Source organism: Amblyraja radiata, chromosome 16 (genome assembly GCF_010909765.2).
Source record: "Amblyraja radiata isolate CabotCenter1 chromosome 16, sAmbRad1.1.pri, whole genome shotgun sequence".
Classification (NCBI taxonomy): Eukaryota; Metazoa; Chordata; class Chondrichthyes; order Rajiformes; family Rajidae; genus Amblyraja; species Amblyraja radiata.
In genome coordinates this window covers 9,756,521-9,776,789 of record NC_045971.1, presented here as the reverse complement: position 1 = coordinate 9,776,789, position 20,269 = coordinate 9,756,521, and the positions used below count along the sequence as shown (strand labels likewise).

Here is a 20,269-nt window from a genome sequence, read left to right as displayed (position 1 = left end):
AGACTTGCAACACCGGGGAAAACTAACGTCCTGCCAATCCTACCAGAGAGTGAAAAGCTCAATTATTAATTGTTTTTAAAGGAAACAGGTCACGAAGTATCAATTGGAACAAAGGCATACATTCTGCAGGGGATGCATCACTTGTAGCTTCCTACACAAACATGTTTAGTTTAGTTTAGAGATACACTCAGCCCACCGAGTCAGCGTCAACCAGTGATCACTCTCACACTAGTTCTATCCAACACAGTAGGGACAGTTTACAGAATTACAGGATCGAACCCGGGTCTCAGGCGCTGTGAGGCAGCAACTCTACCGCTGCGCCACTGTGCTGCCCATATAGGAAAAACACTTAAAAGTGTAAGTTACTTATGAACTAGCCCCAGAGTAAAATACTAAAATCTTAAGCTTTGATGCATGATCTGAGTGATGTCATTATTACTGTTTAGGAAATGACTTGACGTGGACAGGTGCAAAATATCTGATTTTAAAATAAATCAAGAACTGTAGGAAATGATTTGTAGGTCAGGCAGCGTTTGTAGATATTTGTAGATATTTGAAAGATGTGGAATATTTTGGATGACCAAGAAACCAAGAGAATTAAACCTAACCTTCCAGGTTGACGACTTTCATCAGAACGAGGGGCGGCACGGTGGCGCAACGGTAAAGTTGCTGCCTTACAGCGCTTGCGGGCGCCGGAGACCTGGGTTCGATCCCGACTACAGGGGAGCTGTCTGTACGGAGTTTGTACGTTCTCCCCGTGACCGCGTGGGTTTTCTCCCAGATCTTCAGTTTATCCCCCACTCCAAAGACATACAGGTTTGCAGGTTAATTGGCTTGGTATAAATGTAAATTGTCCCTCGTGTGTGTAGGGTAGCGTTAGTGTGCGGGGATCGCTGGTCGGTGTGGACTTGGTGGGCCGAAGGGCCTGTTTCTGCGCTGTATCTCTAAACTAAACTAAACTAAACGTAACGTACCTATATTGTACTTTCCAAACACAGATATTTCAAAGTATAAATTATTTTATTTTTACTTTTGTTTATTCATGCTATTTTAGCTTCTACATTAATTATGTGTTTATGCCCCAATCGCTATTTAATACTGTAAAAGTGAATTTGAATATAACACTTTTAAAAACGTAGAACATAGCACAGGAAGGCGACCTTTGACCAACAATGTCTGTGCCGAACATGATGTCAAGTGAAACTGATCTCATCTGCCTGTACATGATCTACTATACATCCTCTATTCCCTGCACTTACATGGTGTCAATCTGAAAGCCTCTGAAAAGTCACTATCGTAACTGCCTCCACCACATCCCAGGACCCCACCTCTGTCTTTCTTGCTTTCTAGTATGCTGTCTGAGAATGTTTTGTCCTTGTCTGAACAGATTAATGTCAGAAGATAGACACAAAATGCTGGAGTAACTCAGCGGGACAGGCAGCATCTCTGGACAGAAGGAATGGGTAAGGTTTCGGCTCGAGACCCTTCTTCTGACTGAGCGTCAGAGGAGAGGGAGTTACAGAGATGAGGAAGTGTGAGAGATGCAGAACAAGAAAATGTAGAGCAGACCAGTGTTAGCCAGGAGAAGGTGACAACAAAACAGACAGAGAAACAATGTAATCAGAAGGGCTGTCAGACTGGTCGGAGAATTGGCAAGGGGGAGGGATGGAGAGAAAGGGAAAGCAAGGGTTACATGAAGTTAGAGAACTCAATATTCATACCAAAGATAGATACAAAATGCTGGAGTAACTCAGCGGGTGAGGCAGCATCTCTGGAGAGAAGGAATGGGTGACCCTTATTCAGACTGAAGAAGGGTCTCGACCCAAAATGTCGCCCATTCCTTCCCTCCAGAGATGCTGCCTCATCCGCTGAGTTACTCCAGCATTTTGTGTCTACCTTCGATTTAAACCAGCATCTGCAGTTCTTTCGTACACTCAAACTGCATACCGCTGGGTTGTAAGCTGCCCAAGCGAGATATGAGGTGCTGTTCCTCCAATTTGCGCTGGGCCCCACTGGAAGAGGCCCAGGACAGAAAGAACAGTGTGGGAATGGGAGGGGGAGTTAAAGTGTTTAGCAACCGGGAGATCAGGTAAGTTTAGGCAAACTGAGTGGAGGTGTTCAGCAAAATGATCGCTGTGAATCCTTGATGCAGAATGCCAAGGACTCAAAGAAAGGAAGGCACCAGAAACAGTCAAGACCCCACTACAGACATAATTACACCTCTGTGGGAGTTTCCACCACCATCCAATGCAAATTCAGGTCCGCAATCTTCCATCAGTTCAAGTTCAAGTGAGTTTATTGTCATGTGTCCCTGTATAGGACAATGAAATTCTTGCTTTGCTTAAGCACACAGAAAATAGTAGGCATTTACTACAAAACAGATAAATGTGTCCATATACCATGATATAAATATATACACACATGAATAAACTGATAAAGTGCAAATAACAGAAAGTGGTTGTTAATAATCAGAGTTTTGTCCGAGCCAGGTTTAATAGCCTGATGGCTGAGGGGAAGTAACTATTCCTGAACCTGGTTGTTGCAGTCTTCAGGCTCCTGTACCTTCTACCTGAAGGTAGCAGGGAGATGAGTGTGTGGCCAGGATGGTGTGGGTCTTTGATGATATTGCCAGCCTTTTTGAGGCAGCTACTGCGATAAATCCCCTCGATGGAAGGAAGGTCAGAGCCGATGATGGACTGGGCAGTGTTTACTACTTTTTGTAGTCTTTTCCTCTCCAGGGCGCTCAAATTGCCGAACCAAGCCACGATGCAACCGGTCAGCATGCTCTCGACTGTGCACCTGTAGAAGTTAGAGAGAGTCTTCCTTGACAATCCGACTCTCCGTAATCTTCTCAGGAAGTAGAGGCGCTGATGAGCTTTTTTGATAATTGCGTTAGTGTTCTCGGACCAGGAAAGATCTTCAGAGATGTGCACGCCCAGGAATTTGAAGTTCTTGACCCTTTCAACCATCGACCCGTTGATATAAATGGGGCTGTGGGTCCCCCTCCTACTCCTTCCAAAGTCCACAATCAGTTCCTTGGTTTTGCTGGTGTTGAGGGCCAGGTTATTGCGCTGGCACCATATGGACAGTTGCTCGATCTCTCTTCTGTACTCTGACTCATCCCCATCAGTGATACGCCCCACAATAGTGGTGTCGTCAGCGAACTTGATGATGGAGTTCGCACTGTGGTTCGCTACGCAGTCATGGGTATAGAGTGAGTACAGCAGGGGGCTGAGCATGCAGCCTTGAGGTGCTCCCGTGCTGATTGTTATCGAGGCTGACACATTTCCACCAATACGAACAGACTGTGGTCTGTGGACGAGGAAGTCGAGGATCCAGTTGCAGAGGGATGCGCAGAGACCCAGTTCTGCGAGTTTGGTAACCAGTTTGGAGGGGATGATTGTGTTAAATGCCGAGCTGTAATCAATGAATAACAGCCTGACATATGAGTTTTTGTTGTCCAAGTGGTCCAGTGCGGAGTGGAGGGCCAGCGAGATCGCATCCACCGTTGATCTGTTGTGGCGGTACGCAAACTGCAGTGGGTCCAGGTTTTTGTCGAGGTAGGAGTTGACCATCAGTTGCGTGATTTACAGCATCAGTTTGTAGTTTTTAGCTTCCCCCACTGTGTTAATTTGTGCTTTCATCTCTTGCTATTCTGAAGACAAACTCATTGTATTTGTTCAGAATTCTGACATTTTCCTGCAAGATTGAACATTCTGTTTAACAAAAAAAATCCATATGGTAGATGGACAGATACTTAAGTCTATCTGAACAGATCAATCTCTGGTGTTACCTGTTTCATTCTACTTGTCAGGACCAAATGCGGTTCACACTGACTGATCAAACTAGATCGAGTGGATGTGGAGAGGATGTGTCCAGTAGTGGGAGAGTCCAGGACCAGAGAGCACAGTCTTAGAATAAAAGGACGTAGCTTCAGAATGGAGATGAGGAAGAATCTCTTTAGTCAGAGTCTTTTGTAGGTCAGATCGGCCGACTTGGGGCTGCTGAATATCCCGCGGTCTAGGCATAAGCTTAGGGGCAACCGCCCCTTTGCGGTTGCAGCTCCTAGACTGTGGAACAGCATCCCCTTTCCCATCAGAACTGCCCCCTCCATCGACTCCTTTAAGTCAAGACTAAAATCTTATCTATATCCCAAGCCTTTCCTGACGTCCACTGAGCGAGGGCTGTATGTATATATGTATGTAGTTTGTTTGTTTATACTATTCTTCTAACCAATGTAAAGCACTTTGGCCAACGAGAGTTGTTTTTTAAATGTGCTATATAAATAAATGTGACTTGACTTGACTTGAGAGTGGTTTGGTGTAGTTTAATTTGGTTTGCAGATGCAGCATAAAAACAGGCTTGTAAGTCTGAAGAGGGGTCTCGACCCGAAATGTCACCCATTCCTTCTCCTCAGAGATGGGGCATTTTGGTCGGCATGGGACAAGTTGGGTCAAAGGGCCTGTTTTCATGATCAGTGACTCGATGTCTTTATGCAATATTCCTCTGTAGCTAACTGCATGGTCAGGTCAGGGGGGAGTTCCCCCCGCCACGGGTACCATGTAATCCCGTGCTACCTGCTCCATGGTCGGATGGTCGGCGAATAAACCGTCTCCCCCACCTGGTTTGCCAGGTGAGGAGGGGGCTGTGGACCCCCAGCAGGACCAAAAACAAGGCCTGTCAAAGGGCGGATGAGCTTCCAGCGAGCCAAAGGCCATCCACACTTCAGTAGAAGTTGCGATCACTGTCGTACATAGCATTGTAAGGAATGATGATACCAAAATCCTGTACTTCCAGCGGCGGAAGTCCGCAGGAACTGGAGGACAGAGATGTGTGGTGCGTCCATCACCGTTCCCGTCGGAAACCAGCACTGCGTCGCTAACGTTTTCAACGATGATGAAGTTATCTGCCACAGGATAATTTAAAGGAGGTCTTCCTGAGCAGATGGTTGCCCTTAAACAGGAAGCTGACTCCAGGAGGTCCTCTTTAACTCAACTGTTTATTTGCCGGGGTGATTCCTCTCAACCCACAGTTTTGCCCACTGATCGTCCACCGACCCTCAGAAGCAGGGTCCCAACCCATCCATTTTCTCCAGCGATGCTGCCAAATCTGCCGAGTTACTCCAGCACTGTGCTTACCAACCTTGAGATCGCCTGATCCCAATCCAATATTTCGCCTGAGTCCTTTCACCCACGATCCAATGCATTGGTACAATTGCCATGAAAATGAATTGTCGGCACTGTGGCGCAGCGGTAGAGTTGCTGCCTTAGCCCGAGACCCAGACTCGATCCCGACTATTGGTGCAGTATGTGCAGAGTTTGTACGTTCTCCCCGTGTCTGCGTGGGTTTTCTCTGAGATCCTAGGTTTCCTCCCACACTCTAAAGACATACAGGTTTGTAGGTTAATTGGCTTGGGTTTGTATACTTGGTATAAGAAGTGTAAATTGTCCTTAGTGTGTGAGGGCTTGTGTTAATGTGCGAGACACTGTATCTCTAAAGTAAATTAAACTGATCCACATGGTAACAGTTTACCACCAAAATGTTGAATTCACAGAAATTAAAATTGATTTGAGCCAACGCTTTAAAAAAATTTTCCTAGTTACATTGAATATTAATTTATCGGAATGAAGTCATTCAGGCTTCTCCTGTGCATTAAAAAAACAGCAGCCTCAGAGGATGGGGTGGCTTATTAGTGCCCCATCTGCTTGAGGGAATAGTGCATTTTCCGCTTAATTAAAAGTTATGTTCTGTCACGGGCAAAGCTTGTGGTGAATATTGTGTCAATCTCAAATCTATTTAAGATGTTTGCGTTTTGGTTTTCAAGCTGTTAATGTGACCTGGCTTTTTATTTGTTTTTGGATCTGCTGGATATTGTTTCTACTTGAGTCCTGGCACTGGCACAGATTGCATTCAATGCCATGCCTCGAATCAGTTTGCTTTGGGCTATTGAAATGGGGAAGTGAAAGTATTGTTGAAAGAGAAGTGCAAACACTAAGTTGTGGTCTAGGAAATGTGTAAACAGACCCATTCAAGAATATGACTTGGTTGAAAACAAGAGCTGAACTGAGACTTAAACTGGGACTTACCAGTTTCGTGAAGTGCCAAAACCACTTTCTGAGACTTACACGAGCCGCAAAGTGTCGGAGTACTCTTCATACAGAAAATCCTTAAGCCTTTTTTCCTTACAAAATATTTCCATAAGTCAAACATCAATGAAGCACAAGCCAAATGAAAAATCTTTCCCTTCCATTGTTCCATGATTGGAAGATGTTTGTTTCTCATGTGATCAAGAAGGAACTGCAGATGCTGGAAAATCGAAGGTAGACAAAAATGCTGGAGAAACTCAGCGGGTGAGGCAGCATCTATGGAGCGAAGGAAATAAGCAACGTTTCGGGTCAAAACCCTTCTTCAGACTGATGTATGGTGGGGAGGTGGGGGGGGGGGGGGGGAGAAGAAAGGAAGAGGAGGAGCCAGAGGGCTGAGGGAGATCTGAGAAGGGGAGGAAACAGCAAGGGCTACCGGAAATTGGAGAAGTCAATGCTGTCTCCTCCCCTCCTCAGCTCTCCCTCAGCCCTCTGGCTCCTCCTCTCCCTTTCTGCTTCCTGACCCCCCCCCCCCCCCCCCCCCCATCAGTCTGAAGAAAGGTTTTGGCTCGAAACGTTGCCTATTCCTTCGCTCCATAGATGCTGCCTCACCCGCTGAGTTTCTCCAGCATTTTTGTCTACCTTTGTTTCTCATCTGAGCCAGATGGCCAACTGATGAATATTCCAGGGAAATGAGCAGATCAGAAATAATTATCCCTTTTGGGGTTTGGTTTACTGCATAGGAGCAATTTGTCCACTTACGGACTGTAATGGACTAATAAACCTGGAGTTATGATCTGGACACTTGGTTCAAATCCCACAAAGGTATTTGAAGAATTGAATTAAATAACTCTGAAAATTGCAAAAAGCAATTATCATCGAACGAGATGATAAAATGCTGTAAAACCCCATCTGTTTCCCCAATGGTTCAAGATCTGTCTCTGCCAGGCGTTATCTGTGTATCACTCCGAGCCTACGACTAAGTGGCTGAGAAAGCCACTCAAGCCAAACTCTCTTTCAGGCAGTTCAAGGAAGAGGCATCTTCCCAGCTCCTCGAGGCCAAAACGTAATGGACAATAAGTACAGTCCTTGAACAACACCTCATTTCCCATCTGGACTCATGGTGGCTTTTTAGACTCAATATCAAATTGAGAAAAATAGAAAATCAGGTGCAGGAGTAGGCCATTCGGCCCCTTCGAGCCAGCACCGCCATTCAGTATGATCATGGCTGATCATCCAAAATCAGTACCCCGTTCCTGCTTTTTCCCAATATACCTTGATTCCTTTAGCCCTAAGAGCTAAATCTAACTCTCTCTTGAAAACATCCAGTGAATTGGCCTCCACTGCCTTCTGTGGCAGAGAATTCCACAGATAACTCACTTTCTTTGTTTATTGGAGAAATGGACGGTTCTGCTGTTTGGCATCTATCTGTAATTTTGACTCCATTCATCTCTTTCCACTATCCTCTTGGGTATTTCCTAGACCTGTGTGTTTCACAGTGGTTTCATGTCAGTTTGTTCATGTTCCCTGTTTCTAACGTCACTCAAGAATCGATCAACCAGATGACTTCACCAGCATCTTCTCACAACAGCACCCTTTCATTCTGTGTCTATTTCAGTGTAAACCAGCATCTGCAGTTCCTTCTTAAACCCTTTCAGAAACATTATCCTTGTCTGATCCATCCCCTCCACCCCTTCGCCACATTTATAAAACTAACTTGTTTTCTTGAGATCAGTTGGGTTGTAGACTTGAAGGAAAACTGAGGAGATGAAATGGAGATGAAATGGTTATGTGAACTTGAAAGAGAGGAAGAGTTGGGATTTTAAATAATGCAGCACGATCAGGAAGACTTTCATTTTGTCCTTGTGGGATAAGAATAGAAGTATAGAAGCTGGGATGTAATGTTAAAATTGTACAAGGCATTGAATAGACCAAATCTGGAGTATGGTGTACAATTTTGGTCGCCCAATTATAGGAAGGATGTCAACAAAATAGAGAGAGTACAGAGGAGATTTACTAGAATGTTGCCTGGGTTTCAACAACTAAGTTACAGAGATAGGTTGAATAAGTTAGGTCTTTATTCTCTGGCGCGCAGAAGGTTAAGGGGGGACTTGATAGAGGTCTTTAAAATGATGAGAGGGATAGACAGAGTTGATGTGGATAAGCTTTTCCCTTTGAGAATAGGGAAGATTCAAACAAGAGGACATGACTTCAGAATTAAGGGACAGAAGTTTAGGGGTAACATGAGGGGGAACTTCTTTACTCAGAGAGTGGTAGCGGTGTGGAATGAGCTTCCAGTGGAAGTGGTGGCGGCAGGTTCGTTGGTATCATTTAAAAATAAATTGGATAGGCATATGGATGAGAAGGGAATGGAGGGTTATGGTATGAGTGCAGGCAGGTGGGACTAAGGAAAAAAGTTGTTCGGCACGGACTTGTAGGGCCGAGATGGCCTGTTTCCGTGCTGTAATTGTTATATGGTTATATGGTTAATAACTAACACAGCAAGAAAAAGTGTGTGAAGGAACTGCAGATGCTGGTTTAAACCAATGATAGACATTTAGACTGAGTCTGAAGAAGGGTCTCGACCTGAAACGTCACCCATTCCTTCTCTCCAGAGATGCTGCCTGGCCCGCTGAGTTACTCCAGCATTTTGTGTCTATCTACAGCAAGAATAAGCCTCTACTTTGAGATCAGCTGCCTTTGCAATTCAAGAACTCATAAAGTACCGTAGACAGAGAGATAAATGTCCCGATATCACTCACAAAGTGACTACTAGCTTAAAGCATTCAATTTAACTAAACCAAGTCAATCCTGGTGAGTGTGGATTTTCAGTTATGGTTAGAATAGTCCGCAAGCACTATGTTCTTCAATGGAGAAAAATACAAGAGCACGACATGACTCTGTTTATAAGTCCACCTCGTGGTGAAGTGTCCACAAATATACCCGAATAGATGGTCGATACCAGCTGTGATTGTGTTGAATTTAATTTGGGATTTAACATCGGGACAATAGATGGCACAATGGGCTAAGTGTTCGGCTGGCAACCGGAAGGTAGCCGGTTCGAATCCCGCTTGGAGTGCATACTGTCGTTGTGTCCTTGGGCAACACTTCACCCACCTTTGCCTGTGTGTGAATGTGTGTGAATGTGTGTGAGTGGTTGGTGGTGGTCGGAGGGGCCGTAGGCGCAGATTGGCAGCCAAACTTCCATCAGTCTGCCCCAGGGCAGCTGTGGCTATAGAAGTAGCTTACCACCACCGAGTGTGACTGAGGAGTGAATGAATAATGCGATGTAAAGCGCCTTGAGTATTAGAAAGGCGCTATATAAATCCCATCCATTATTATTATTATTATCCATCCCTTTATTGCCACTGACTGGATCAATGCCCCAAGTGATTTCACAGGGCACTCGACAGTCAACCGCATTGCCAAGTCTGGAGTACACAAACGGGGCAGACCAAGTAAGGATGGCCAATGTCCACGAGAAAGAGTATTAGCGGAACCAGAAAGGTTTTACAACAACCCAGCAGTTTTATGCCTTCCATTCCTGACTTAATGAAGAGATATGAATTCCCAGCCTCTGTAATGTTGAGTTCAATATTTATCCTTCAATCAATATTCCAGACGTCAAATTACTAGGCTAGTTTAGTTTGGAGATACAGCGCAGAAACGGGCCCTTCGGCCCACCGGATCCGGGCCGACCAGCAATCCCTGCATATTAACACTATCCTACACTACTAGGGACATTTTTTTACATTTACCTAGCCAATGAACCTACAAACCTGTACGTCTTTGGAGTGCGGGAGGAAACCGAAGATCTCGGAGAAAACCCATGCAGGTCACGGGGAGAACGCACAAACTCCGTACAGGCAGCACCCGTAGTTGGGATCGAACCCGAGTCTCCGGCGCTGCATTTGCTGTAAGGCAGTGACTCTACCGCTGCGCCACCGTGACGCCCTTTGTTTCTTGGCCATACCCCACTGTTCCAGTTTCTTGGCCATACCACTGTTCCTCGGCTAATGCAAGAATGGTGGCGAGCTGCTGCCTCACATCGCCCGAGACCTGGGTTTGATCCTGACCTCAGGTGCTGTCCGTGTGGAGTTTACATGTTCTCTCTGTGATCCTGTGGGATTCCTCAGGGCGCTCTGATTTCCTCCCACATTCCAAAAACATGCGGGTTGTGTGGGTTAATTGCCTTAAATGCTTAGGGAGTGAATGCAAAAGTGGGATAATATAGATTTATTATGAATGGAAGATCGTCGGTCAGCATGGACTCAGTGGGCCGAAGGGCCTGTTGCCTTGCTGTATCATTAGGTCCATTTAAATGCAAGTAGTCTTAATGGCCCGCACTAAATTCAGTTCCATGTCTGTCCATGTTGAGCAAGGAGAGGATCTGGCTTGTTTCCACCTTAGTTCATTTATTTCCGCAGGAAGAATTGCTGCTTCAAGCAGGGTACCAGGAGACGGCAGCTGCCTGCAGAATTAGTCCTTAGTTGCAAGGAACATAAGGAAAAAGTAGGCCGGAGGTCGATTGAGGACGCGGGGCCAAGAAAAAGAGGGATCTGGTTTGGGGGGGGGGGGTGGGTCAACGAGAACAAAGAGGGGCCCCCCCGAGACGGGGGGGGGGGGCTCGCCGAGAAAACAAAGAGGAATCATTGGGGACTCCAATGAACACTTTGTAAACATTGTCGGCGTCCTATACCTAGCGACTCTTTGCATACCTTGTGTCTGGTACTCAAAATAATTTCACTGTGACATATCACATGTGATAATAAAGTAACGTATCAATCAGAAACACGTTGGAAAAAGATATTCTCATGAGTAAAATCTGCCCTTGTTTTATTATTTAAGACATTTGTGACCACAGTGCCATATTACAACATATAAAGCAGATAACCACAAAAACCTCAAGATTGCCTCTGTAGTGACTAAAGAAGTTAAGATGAAACATTATGCAGTTCCTTTTCAACAGAGATATTAATGATACCAGTGAAATGAGACAGATGTTACACAAATGCTTTATGCTGGCAGCTCTTGTAACTCAACGGTATATCTGAGACAAAGCAATTTTTTCCCACACTAGTATCCTGTGTAAAAAAGTGGATAATTCTGTAAGAGATACCAAGGATGTAAGAGTGTGCCGTCAAGCAGGAACTACCAAAGGCTTGAGATGATGTTATACACAGTGAAAACTAAGATCAAACCTCTGATAAACAAAATCTTTATCAGGACTGAATGTAGGATTATTATGATGCTTTGAAATTCAGATTGAATTTGTAAAGGGATTTGTGGTTGCAACATTCTGTTCCCTTTCCCACTGAGGCTCAGCTTCATAGATTCGAACACTTCCTTAATCTAACCCAAATGACTATTCTTTACGGACCAAGACAAGGAGTTGAGCTATAGGGTAGAGAAATTAAAGCAAAAACAAACACCGCTGGTGGAAGTCACAGAGAGTCAGGCAGCATCTGCAGAGGCAAAGGGGTAGTCAACGTTTCAGGTTGAGACCCAGCATCAGGACTGAGCTATCTGAGAATGTAGGCAAACTTTTTAACAGCAGTTACTTGTTGGCAAAGGGGAATTGAAAATCTTCCAGCTTTTTCTCAGTCGTAATATTCTGGCTGGAGGTCTGGCCAGTGGAGTTCCACAAGGATCTCTGTTCTTTGTGATATATATAAATAACTTGGACATAAATGCAGATGGGTTGGTCGGGTAGGTTTGCAGATGACACCGACATTGGTGGTGTTGCAGATGACGAGGAAGGCATTCAAAGGATATAACAGGATATAGACTGGTTTCAGATACGGGTAGAGAAATGGCAGATGGAGTTTAATCTGAGCAAGTATGAGGTGTTGCACTTTGAGAGGTCAAATGTGAAGGTAAAGTGTATAGTTAACGACAAGACCCTAACCAACATTGACATGGAGGGATTTGGGGCTGCAAGCCCATAGCTCCCTCAAAGTGGAAATCAAGGAGTGTGCTTGCCTTCAATGGACGAGACATCGAGTGCAAGAGTCAGGAAGTCATGTTGTAGCTTTATAAAAGTTTTGTTAGCTCTTTGGAGTATTGTGTGCAGTTTGGGTCACCCCATTACACGTGGAGACTTTGGAGAGGGTGCAGAAGAGGTTCGCCACAGTGCTGCCTTGATTAGAAGGTACTAACTGTAAGGAGAGGTTGGACAAACTTCGATTGTTTTCTCTGGAGCACGGAAATTGAGGGGTGGTCTGATAGAAGTATATAAAACTATGAGAGTTATAAACAGTTAAAACCGTTTCCCAGGATGGAAATGTTAAAGGCTAGACGGCATAGCTTTAAGGTCAGAGAAGGAAAGTTTAAAAGAGAAGTAAAGGGTCTGTCCCACTTAGGCCATCACTCACGCGACAGGCCGGGAGTGACGGTCACGCGAAGGTCTCGCGAGAGTCGCGCACGTCATTAAGTGCCCGCACATCCGTCTGGAGCGTGTGACGCCATTTGAAGATGGACACAAAATGCTGGAGTAACTCAGCGGGACCGGCAGCATCTCTGGAGAGAAGGAATGGATGATGTTTCGGGTCGAGACTTCTTCAGTGTGAAAGAAGGGTCTTGACCCGAAACGTCACCCATTCCTTCTCCGCAGAGATGCTACCGGTCCCGCTGAGTTACTCTTGCATTTAGTGTCTGTCTCCAATCTTCTTGGCCCCGCTCTGGGAATAGGAGTGGGGGCGGATCCGGATCCGCAATGGCCGTGAGCTCCAGGCTGAGTTAGACGATCGTTTGCCTGCTTCTGCTGCTGTTGGAGGTGAGACATTGCGTCGCGCCAGGGTCTTGGGCCTGTCCCACTTTGGCCGTCAGTTACGTGACAGGCCGGTGGCGCGCGAAGATTTAGTGCAGGACGAAGTCCACACTCCTCCACGCCACTCCATGCGCCCGTCCCCGCGCTAACCATGCGCTAACCACGTGCTACCCACACACTAGCAGGTCGCGTAAATGGCGCGCGAAAGACAGGCCCTTAAGGGACAACTTTTGTTACGTAGTGAGTGGTAGATGCCTGGAACATACAACCAGGGGTGGCGGAGGAGGCAGATACAATAGTGGCATTTAAGTGGCTTTTGGATAAGCACGTGGATATTAGTTTACCTTGGCATCGTGTTCATCACAGACATTGTAGGCCAAAGAGCCAGTTCCTGTTCTGTACAGTTCTACGTATGTAGGATGATACAAACCTTACAAACCTTAAACTCTAGGTGTTCCTGTCCAAGTACATGCATCCATTATGATATTTATTATAACCGCCTGCTGTAAGTCAGAAGTGTGAGTAAAATAGCGAGTTATCAGCTATTGGTTTGCATAAAGTAACCAGCTACATGGTTTTAAGATTTCTGTGATGTGTCCTGTGAAATCAGTCATATGATTAGATATAAGCACATATTTCTACAGTGAACCGCATTCAATAACATTCCTGCTCAACATTTACTAACTATTGCTTCCTGGTGTGGCACGTTAAAGAATTCAATGCCTGTCTAAAATAAATCAACGCAAACATAAGCTGAATCTACTTATCTTTTAGTTTAGCTTAGGTTAGAGATACAGCGTGGAAACAGGCCCTTCGGCCCACCAAGTCCGCGCCGACCAGCGATCCCTGCACATTAACACTATCCTACACCCACTGGGGGCAGATCCGGGGGGGGGGGCGAAGAACTAAGAGGGGCCAAGCGGGGGGGGGGGTGAAGAACTAAGAGGGGCCAAGCGGGGGGGGGGGGCGGCGCAGAGAACAAAGAAGGGCCCACGTTGAGTGGCAGGCCTGGTTCATCACTGCGAGAAGATAAGACTGAAGTAAGAACTTTTGAAACTTAGTCGGCACCAGAAATGTGGCGACACTTTGAGTACTGCCTCAGTGAATTCTGCTGGATGATTTTACCGGTTTGTATGCAAAGACAAAGAATTTCACTGTACTTTTAGGTGCACGTGACAATAAAGTATCACTGAATCATTGAAGCAGATAATCTTACTTGTAGTCACTAGAATTCGACAGATCTACTTACCCGCTGGTTAATAAAACTGGGCACTGGATGTTAATCCAGCTCACAAAAATGCAACACACATCCTCCCCCCCCCCCCCACCCCCCTATACCATCCCCTCCCCCCCATATCATCCCCTCCCCCTATACCATCTCCCCCCCCCCCATACCATCCCCCCCCCCCTCCCATACCATCCCCCCTCCCCACACTGATTGTGTGTCTTTATGGCCCATATCACTTCAAATCAAATTTTGCTTTCAATGTGAAGGCATTACAGGGCACTGTGTAAAATATTTGAAGTATTGAAAATATTAAATTAGTCGGCACCGAGGTTACATACTTCTAAATCAATAATGAAACTGGTTAATGTCCAATCTACAATTTCAAATTATTTTCTACTGATTTGTAAAAAGCACATTTTTCTTATTTTCTTGAAAATCTCATTAGTAAAAGCACTCAGTTTTCTTCTTTTATGTACATCAGAGAGTATATTTTAAATGCAAGTAAGTAACAAAGATGGGTCTCGACCCGAGTGCGTCACCCATTCGTTCTCTCCAGAGATGCCGGCTGTCCCGCTGAGTTACTCTAGCATTTTGTGTTTATCTTTAAGTACAATAATCAGTTTTTTTTTTAAACTGTAATAAAATCTGTAAAATATCTAGAATCTCCCACAATAAATGTTACACAAATTGGGATGAATAGAAATTTGAATTAAAATCTCACATCGGAGAAGAAAAAAATAATCCATGTTCTGACCAGGAGTGTGTAGGCAGTGTGGAGCAGTGTGGAAACATCAACCCTGCTTGTCTTGCAGTGTGCTTCCTGCATTTTCTGACTATTTTGTATTTCCAGCATCTGTATTTTTTTTTTTGCTCCAACTGAATTACAAGTGCAGTTTGACCAGAGATTATCAAATGCAACCCATTACAAAAACACTGTCCCTATGCTGTAGCTGCTTACAATGTTTTCCTGAGAAGCTGCACTTATAGAGCATGGAAACAGGCCCACCAAGTCCAGGCCAACCATCGATCACCCATTCACACTCGTTCACCCATCCAGTCCAAAGAAGGGTCACGGCCCTTTTCTCCAGAGAGACACGGTCTGTCCCGCTGAGTTACTCCAGCTTTTTGTGCCGATCTTCGGTTTAAACCAGCATCTGCCCCTGGTTCCTTCCTGCACACTAGTTCTACGCTATTCCCACCTTCCCTTCCACTCCCTATACGCAAGTGGCAATTTACCGAGGCCAACTACCCTACAAACCCGCACATCTTTGGGATCTGGATGGCACCCGGAGGAAACATGCGGAGTCACAGGCAGTACATGCAAACTCCACGCAGGCAGCATCTGAGATGAGGATCGAGTCCGGGTCTTTGGCGCGGTGATGCTGCATCCATTCATGCTACAAGAATGATTGTGCCAAACTAGAAACAAATAACTGACCGTACATTTCCTGCACCGTGAATGTTGCACTCCTCGTGGGAATTATTTTGTACTTATGCATCTTAAATCCAAGTGTAGGAAGGAACTGCAGATGAGTGTTTACACCAAAGATAAGACACAAAATGTTGGAGTAACTCAGTGGGACAGGCAGCAATTCTGTGGAGAGAAGGAATGGGTGTCGTTTCGGGTCGAGACCCTTCTTCAGACCGAAGAAAATAATTGTGAATTGTGAAAATAATTCAGAAAAGATACGGATTAAAAGTTCTCTGTTATCGCTATTTAGCTATTATATTACGATTAAAGCTGTTAATCGAAGCGACAAGGCGGACCATGTGACCAGCGATAATAGAGAACTTAATCCGTATCTTTTGTGAATTATTTTAAGTAAGCATTCTGAATGGATTGTTTAGTCTCAAGTGCCAGAGGCTAAGGGGAGTTGGCATGAGTTTATCAAATTATCAGAGGCACAGGTGGGGTAGATCAGGGGTTCCCAACCTTTTTCGTCCCGTTAACCCCTGGCAACTTTAATAGCACATCACAATGTTATTTCACTTATTTATGAACAACTAATGATGAACAGATACCAGTATACCAGAACCTTGGAGCGAGCTGCCATGGGTGGTGGTAGAGGCAGATGCAATAGTGGCATTGAAGATGCTTTTAAATATGGACTTGGAATGGAGGGATATTGCTAATGTGTAGGTAGAGGAGATTAGTTTAACTTGGCAACATGTTCAGTTCAGACCTTGTGGGCCAAAGGATCTGGTCCTGCACTGTACTGTTCTATGTTCAATTAAGGCCATTCATCCACCCAAGATGTCTTTCCATCACAATCTCAGCTTAAACCTACGTCCTCTAGTTCTCGATTCCGCTACTCTGGGCAAGAGGCTCCATGTGTCTACCCGATCTATTCCTCTCATGATTTTGTACACCTCTATAAGATCACCCCTCAACCTCCTGCGCTCCACGGCTTAGAGTCCCAGCCTGCTCAACCTTTCCCCGTAGCTCAGGCCCTCGAGTCCTGGCAACATCCTCGTAAATCTTCTCTGCACTCTTTTCAGCTTGACATGGTGCCCAAAACTGAACACAATACTCTAAATGTGGCCTCAGCAAACACTTATATAGCCGCAACATGACCTCCCAACTGCTACACTCAATACTCTCAATACTGATAAAGGCCAATGTGCCGAAAGCCTTTTTGACCACCCCATCTAACCGTGACACCACTTTCAAGAAAAGACACCACTTTCGAGGAATCGAAATTGACAATGCTAGTCATATTCTGCAGATGAAGAAATGAAATGAAATGCGCTCAATACTGATAAAGGCCAATGTGCCGAAAGCCTTTTTGACCACCCCATCTAACCGTGACACCACTTTCAAGAAAAGACACCACTTTCGAGGAATCGAAATTGACAATGCTAGTCATATTCTGCAGATGAAGAAATTATTTTATTTGCTCATATTCTTGCCAGCTGCCCTGAGGTGTTCGGTTTGTTCAAAAAGTGCTAAGTTAATTGTCAGTGCAGATGCAGTTTTTTTTCCAAAGAAAGGCACAAAATCCTGGAGTAATGCAGCGGGTCAGGCAGCACCTGGAAAACATGGATGGGTGACCTTTCGGGTGGAGACCTTCCTTCACATTGATTGTTACTATTTCACCCTCAGCATATCATGTTAAACTGTTGAGTATCTCCAGCATTTTCTGGAATCATTTTCAGATCGCTGCTCTTCTTCGGCTTTTGTTTACTGTTCCGAATCAATTCCACCCTTGTTATATTATTTGGACTGCTTATCATTATTTTATTTGCTCATATTCTTGCCAGCTGCCCTGAGGTGTTCTGTTTGTTCAAAAAGTGCTAAGTTAATTGTCAGTGTGTTGGCAGCGAGATTCACAGCGCTCTATGTTGTAATTACAATTGACGTTTTGCTGGTTTATACACCTCTGTAAGAGGTGACTTCCTCCCAAAGTGCATGGAGTTCCCTGGCTCTCCCCCAGACCTCTGGGGCATTTTGGATGTGGCTTCCCAAGCTCAGAAAACGGCACTGCATACTACATTTAGGCTGGCCATAACTGACACAACGTTCTCCACCAATAATCACGTTGCCTGCTCTTCCACTTTTTTAGAGTCACCTCAGAAACGGGACCTTCGGCCCAACTTGCCACTGGCGTTTTCTCCAGTGGCAGAGTCTAGGACCAGAGGGCACAGCCTCAGAATAAGAGGACGTAGCCTGAGAAAGGAGATGAGGAGGAATTTATTTAGTCAGAAGGTGGAATTTAATTGCCACAGACAGCGGTGGAGGCCAAGTCAATAGATATATTTGAGGCGGAGATTTGCAGATTCTTGATTAGTAAAAGTGTTCGGGGTTATGGGGGGGAAGGTCGGAGGATGGGGTTGGGAGGGAAAGATAGATTATCCATAATTGAATGGCGGAGTAGACACGATGGGCCGAATGGCCTAATTCTACTCCTAGAACTTACCAACATTATGCCCTGCCGACTACAATGCCCCATCTGCACTTGGCCCACCTGCCCCCATTTGTCCCACATCCCTCTAAATCTTTCCTATCCATGTACCTGTCCAAGTGCCTTTCAAACTAGTGAAATGCTTCTGCAACATGCAGCTCCATGCAAGTAATATATCTTAACAATCTTGACACATGGCTAATCATGGTTCATCTATCGGGGCATGCTGGGGGGTGAACCAAACATGAATTTTTAAGTACAAAAAAAAACCCCAATTACTTTCTGCTGAACTCCCATTGACCTTAAAAATCGGCTTATGTGCAAGTTGTTTCTGATTGTTCTCATGCTGGTACAGTAATTATACAAGGTTACCACGTCCATATTCCTTAACAAGAGTAACAACAGAAAACTCTCTGCATCTGATGAAACGATGTCTCTCTCTCTCTCTCTCTCACTGTCTCTCTCTGCAACACAGTGCTTCCTCCAACTCACTACGAGCAATGCCACAGGAGATTAGTGAGTTCACTTTAAAAAACATATATATAAAAGAGCAAATGCTACGAATAATTAAAGACGTCGTCTATCAGCATGCGAAAGGCAGAGATGTCTGTGTCTGATTTGGGGAGGATGCGTTGGCCTGAGCTATTTCTTGCCAACAGTCTCTCTGTCAGACTTGTTGTCTCTGGGTTCCGCGGCGCAACGACCAACTGCATTTCTGCAGCGACGTCTTGGCTTTGAATTCGGGAAGAGGCGCGCAACCTCCGAAGTGTCAACATCTAGTATTCACCGAAGACTTTCCCCAGTCTTTTTGGCACGTGTTCCTCCGGTGACATTGGCCTTCGTGAATGTACACACGCGAGCCGCTATATATATATATATATATATATATATTGTTTACAAAGTTGCGCGCTTGCTACATTAAAAAAAAAATCAGCGCGGCGCCAAACGTCCCAGCAGTTGGAAAACATTCCATTAATATTGAAGTTAAGAGCACGGAAAACACACCGATCCCAAACAGACGTCGTCGGCACAGTGTCCCAACCCACCCTCCAAACTCAGGGGAGGGGAGGGGGGGGGGGAGAGAAAAAAGTATCCGTGCAGGAAATTGTACAATGTAGCAAACACGCTCATAAAATGCATCGAGTTCCAATGTCTCCGGGGGATACATTTCAGCTGACAATTTAAGCAATTCTATTTGAAGATCATTTTAAATCCTTGCAACAAGTTCAGATCAAAGCTGGGGTTTAGTTGATGTTTCTGGTCTTACCGCAGTTTCTTCTGCTTCCCTCGACTCGCCCGTTTCTCCTGAACTTGGCAGGTCTCAGAGTCCAGAGGCGGCGGTTAATTTCATTCGGTATTTCACGCCGCGGATTGTAGCTATTTCTTTACTCACCCCCTACCCCACCCCCCCTCCCCCTCCTCTTCTCATCTCCGATTTCTGTTTGTCCCGATCTCTCTCCCACCCTCTCTCTCCCTCTCTGCTCGCTGTCAAAGCGAAAGTAGGTTCCAGACTCCGCCTTCCCCTCTCTCTCACTCTCTCTCTCGCTCTCCCCCCCCCCCCCCCCCCCCCCCTCTCCCTCTCTCTCACGCATACACACACGCACCCATCACTAGAATCAATGAGTCTTTTATTTAACAAAAAAAACACACATACTAGCATTTAAACGGCGTTTTTCCCCCCACGATGTGATTAAATGTGGAATAGATGTATGGGCTCAGCGTGCTCCGAGCTGTTGAAGGAATACTATTGAGTATTTTAACACCTGGGCTCTTGCTTTCTCGGTCCAGAAACAAGGCAGTAGCTGCCCTCTGCTGGCCAAGTCGCCACCGCAAGGCCGAGTTGCCGCACAGACGAAAAAATCCGTGGAAGTCAGAACTCCTGTACAAATCTCTGGGTCGGAAATAATGCTATAGTCATTGCTTTCCTTTGCAAACAAATTTCATCCCGCAAGAAATGTTACCTATATTTGAAGATGCAAATATTTGAAGATGCAAATATGCCAATAATGCCAATTTTCATTCCACCGCTGTAATATTACGCATGCCAAAATACGCGCGGGCAGTTGAAACAAAATAAAAACGTGCTGCTGTGAATCTTAAACGCGCGGGATTGAGGATGATTTGCGCTTCCACTGAGGTTTGACCCATGGGCTGGGGGTGGGTGTTGCTGGACCGAAGTTCTGATGAGTAGGTTGGGAGATGATGTCCTCCTTCCTACAGAAGATAGACACAAACTCAGCGGGACTGGCTCTGGATGGAAGGAATAGGTTACGTTTCGGGTCGAGAC

The 20,269-nt window shown here is 45.4% G+C and overlaps 1 protein-coding gene across 1 annotated transcript in view; it reads right to left on the bottom strand.

Moving 5' to 3' along the window:
* Nucleotides 1–19,452, bottom strand: part of thra (thyroid hormone receptor alpha) — a 403,335-nt gene extending 383,883 nt beyond the window's left edge. Inside the window, exon 1 of the mRNA XM_033035055.1 lies at nt 19,250–19,452. The gene's annotated coding sequence lies outside the window, so the exon portion shown is untranslated. The remainder of the gene's footprint in view (nt 1–19,249) is intronic.
* Between the last annotated feature and the right edge of the window lie 817 nt (nt 19,453–20,269).